The sequence below is a fragment of the Bufo bufo genome, chromosome 1 (genome assembly GCF_905171765.1).
Source record: "Bufo bufo chromosome 1, aBufBuf1.1, whole genome shotgun sequence".
Lineage (NCBI taxonomy): Eukaryota > Metazoa > Chordata > Amphibia > Anura > Bufonidae > Bufo > Bufo bufo.
The window spans coordinates 131044883-131049802 of NC_053389.1; the positions used below are offsets into that span (position 1 = coordinate 131044883).

Below are 4920 nucleotides of genomic sequence, written 5' to 3' on the forward strand. Positions count from 1 at the left end.
TGGATTGGATCTAGCACGGCCCCATGGCTCCATGATTCAGCCTTTAGTACAGCACTAGTTGCAGCATTTCTAGTGACCCCATCCACAGTTGCATGCACCGCACATTGCGGCTTCATACGTCCTAATCCATCGACTTAATACTGGTCAGATGGTGTCCTAGAATTTTAATATAGGTTAGTTCTCTTTCCCTTCCTTCTTTGAATTAATAAAGTATTCGTTTTATCAGCAATATAGCGTTCCAAACGACAGTGATATAACCTCTTATATTCCCAACCATAAAAAAGGCCAAATTCTGCAGCAGGATGGTGCTCCATCACATACTTCCATCTCCACATCAAAGTTCTTTAAGGCGAGAAGATCAAGATGCTCCAGGATTGGCCAGCCCAGTCACCAGACATGAACATCATTGAGCATATGTGGTGTAGGATGAAAGAGGAAGCATGGAAGACGAAACCAAAGAATTTTGATGAACTCTGGGAGGCATGCAAGACTGTTTTCTTTGCTATTCCTGATGACTTCATCAATAAATTGTATGAATCCTTGCCAAACCACATGGATGCTGTCCTTCAAGCTCATGGAAGTCATACAAGATATTAAATTTGGATCTCACAGCACCACTACTTAATTTGCTGACATATTTTTGGATTTGCAGTAAAGTTGTTCAATTTTTGTATAGGCGACAAAACTTTTGTCTTGCCAAAATTTGACTTTTCTGTCTTGATTAAATGATAAATCTTTTTTCAGTGAAACTAATTTATTTCAGTGCATTAAACATCATTTGGGAGGGCTTTAGCTTTTCATATGAGCTATTTCTAACACCAATTGATTAATTAAAAGTCAGGTTAATAGCAGGAGTTTCTACAAAATAGAGAAGCGACAAGACTTTTGTCAGGGACTGTATAGTCGGGAAAGAACTTCAAGGCCCTGTTTTGAGATGATGACTAGTGATGAGCGGCAGGGGCAATATTCGAATTCGCGATATTTCGCGAATATTTGCACGAATATTCGCCATATATTCGAGAATTCGCGAATTCATGATCTCCAGGCATTATTTTCTTGATTGCGAAAATTAGCATAAAATTCGCCTAAAATATGCGCATAAAAAATTCGCATGAACTGGTATTTAAAAAAATATCGAATATTCGCAATTACGAATATATTTAGCGATATTCTCTATATTCGCGAATTCTCGAAGTGCCGAAATTCGCGATTAAAATTCGCAATTCGAATATTCGTGATCAACACTAATGATGACAGATAATGCAAGTGGTGCTCTGGTGCATTCTCAAACAGTTGATCGGTGGGGGGTTCGGGATTTGGAATCAGATACTGATGTCTATCCTGAGGATAGGTCATCACCAGTTATAAAGTACTAGCAGAAGGACCCGGCTTTGCACGGGTATATTTAATCTACATTTCTGCTACATCTGTATTTAATTTAATGTTTGTGTGTGTCATTAAAAGATATCAATAGTATCCCCCATAACAGTGACCTCTATAGTACCTCAACCCTTTAACAGTGAACTCCATATTCCTCCACCCCTTAACACTGACCCCCCCACAGTGCCCCGCCACTTTAAAATGGGACCTCCACAGCACCCTACTCCCTTGACAGTAACCTCCTCAGGGGACCGCCCCTTAACAGTGACCTCCACAGTACCCCGCTGCCTTAACAGTGACCTCACAGTACCCTGCTGCCTAAACAGTGACCTCCACAGCAGTTGCTCCTTTAATAGTGGTCCCTGCCCCCTTAAATGTTAAATGTGACCTCCACAGTGTCCACCCCTTTAACAGTGACCTCCACAGTGCCCGCCCCTTTAACAGTGACCTCCACAGTAACCGCCCCTTTAACAGCGACCTCCACAGTGCCTGCCCCTTTAACAGTGACCTTCACAGTGCCTGTCTCTTTAACAGTGACCTGCACAGTTCGCACCCCCTTAACAGCGATCTCCACAGTGCCCGCCCCTTTATTAGTGACCTCCACAGTGCCCTGCCCCTTTAACAGTGACCTCCACAGCGCCCCCTCCCCTTTAACAGTGACCTCCACAGTGCCCTCCTCATTAACAGTGACCTCCACAGTGCCCGCCCATTTAAGAGTGACCTCCACAGCGCCCTGCCCCTTTAATGCAAGGGCTACATGACGACATGTGTCGCGCGACATTGTGTCTTAACAGTTTTTATAATGATAGGCTATGGTGTCGCACTGAGACATGTGACATGCTGCGACTGCAACACGACAGTCGCAAAAAATCCATCCAAGATGGATGCATGTAGCAGCGTAGTTGTGCCCTATGTGTCATGCGACTTATTGTCGTCCTGTAGCTCTAGTCTAAAGCTAATCTACAGCAGTGAAGAAAAATGGCTGGGTTGTTATGGAAACCTGGAGTAAGGGTACATTCACACGTCAGTATTTTTTCTTTCCAGGTTTAGGCCTCATGCACACGACCATTTTTTGCGGTCCGCAAACCGCAGATCCGCAAAAAAACAGAAGCCACCCGTGTGGCGAACGGGCGGCCCATTGTAGACATGCTCATTCTTGTCCGCAAAACGGACAAGAATAGAAAATGTAATATTTTTTTTGCGTGGCTACGGAACGGAGCAACGGATGCGGACAGCACACGGAGTGCTGTCCGCATCTTTTGCGGCCCCATTAAAGTGGATGGGTCCGCAGCCAAGCCGCAAAAAATGCGGCTCGGATGCAGACCCGAACAACGGTCATGTGCATGAGGCCTTACGTTCCGTTTTTTTGCGGATCTGTGTTTCCGCAAAAAACTTCAGTTTTTTTACAAATGTGCATCCGCATCCGTTCCGTGTTTCAGTGTTTCCGGCAAAAAAAAAAAAAAGGAGGAATAGATGTTGGTAGGGTACCAAAAAAACGAAGATGTTTAAAACAGAGGACATGTGATAGAACAGGCGCCATTTTATTGTGTTTTTGGTGTCGTTCAGAGCTGTGTCAGAAACCTTTGCTTGGCTGGCATCGTTTTCTTCCTATTTCTCAGCGATCATCATGGCAGAAGATCTGGATGACGTACTATTTCACTGGATTCTTTCTCGTCGATTCAGACGGCAGTCAGAGTTGCTGGATGAAGAACCGGGGAGGAAGAGGAGACGACAGTGGGTCCATCCCATTGTTGCTCAGCGCCTTCACAAAGGACAATTTCATACATTATATAACGAGCTGCGATGTGACCCCGTCAAATTCAAGAGCTATTGCCTGGATGTCCATGGAAGCTTTTGATCACCTGCTGGTCTGTCTTCATCCTGACCTGACTTTCTTGGACACCAGTATGAGGTGCAGGATCCCATCAGAGCAAAGGTTCATAGTCACCTTGAGGTAAGTGAATTTTATCTTTTTAATTAATAATATATATTGAATATTAACTTATGTAAATGAATATTAAAACATATTTTTTCTTTTTTTTGATTCCTTGCAACCAGAAATTCATTTGCATCGCTGCACTTCGAGTTTCTGCTTGGGATCTCAACAATCTCTGCGATCGTCTGTCATACATGCAAAGTCATCTGGCAATGAATCAGAGAAGCGGTGATGCCCACCCCCAAGGCGAAAGATTGGCTTCGTATTGCCGAGGGATTTCAACAATCTGTGCAGTTTCCTAACTGCATTGGTGCACTGGACGGAAAACACATCCGTGTAAAGAAGCCGCCTCACTCAGGGTCCCGGTACTTCAATTACAAGCAATATTTTTCTGTAGTGATGATGGCCTTGGCTGACAGTAATTACAGGTTTGTAATTATTGATATTGGGGCCTATGGGAGCTCTTCAGATGCCCGCATCTTTAGTGCTTCCAGAATGGTTCAACGGCTTCAGGCTTATGCAATAAATTATGCTTTGCAGAAAGGGAATTTATAATGTATGCTATGCCAGACTAGGCCCCTTGCACAAAATATATATAATTGACAATATTTTCCTCCACACAAACCGAGCACCCCTCAACCAGTACGCTGTGCCGCCTGACTTCATTACACAGCATACTGAATGCTGTCCGCATTTTCTGCGGCCCCATAGAAATGAATGGGTCAGCAATTCTGTTCCGCAAAATGCAGAATGCAAATTGCGGACGTGTAAATGGAACCTAAAACTGTGTATATGGCAGATGGGATTTGAAGACTTGCAGGCTTGTATTGGCTAATGCAGGAAATTTTTTGGGAATATCTCAGGAGACTCGGTCTGAAACCTTCCCGGACACCTGATGTACCTGTGTGCCAAATTTGGTGACGATTGGTTCAGTCATTTGGCTGCGCATAAAGAACAGACAGACAGACAGACAGAAACTCATTTTTATATATATAAGAGATTGGAAAACCTTTTTACAGTGTGCCCATGCTATCTCCGTAGTGCACACTCATTTACTTTGTATTAGAGAGGCTATGCTATAGATATAGCCTACAAACCTTCTGCACCACTACATTAGCGTTGCACACTGAGCATTCATTTGGCAGCTACTACATCTGCATACTCCTTCCCATCTTGTAGTCTTTAGTTATGCGAACATCAAAGTTTGCATTGGAGCCGTAGACACAGAATCTGATTTAAACCTTTGCAAATTTTCTTTTATTGAGGTATACATTTACCTTGAAACCCTAATTTCTAGAGAGCACTGTGAGCCAAATATGAGCTGTTAAATTATGGTGTCTAGTCATTGTAACAAATAGTGTCTATTATTAATTATCTCCTCATCAGATATGCATTGAACACCAGCATAAACTATACGCTATTGCGTTGGTTAAAGCAAGGTTCCAGTTCTGGAAAATAATAACATTATCTGGGAAATGAACAGAACATTTACTTGGTGATCTCCTTTTCATCTTTTTTTAGTTGAAGATCTGCTAATGCTCGGGCTTTTCTTCTGCCATCCAAGATGGCCACACCGCTTCTCAGACTACCTGATGCACACTGTG

General features: G+C 43.2%; 1 long non-coding RNA gene across 1 annotated transcript; it reads right to left on the reverse strand.

The window, feature by feature from the left end:
* Positions 1-1509: 1509 nt before the first annotated feature.
* LOC120986874 lies at positions 1510-1754 on the reverse strand. Its single transcript, XR_005775825.1, has 3 exons — positions 1711-1754; positions 1589-1680; positions 1510-1524 (listed from the first exon to the last, which is right to left on the reverse strand). It is a non-coding gene; the product is annotated as an uncharacterized LOC120986874 (long non-coding RNA).
* Between the last annotated feature and the right edge of the window lie 3166 nt (positions 1755-4920).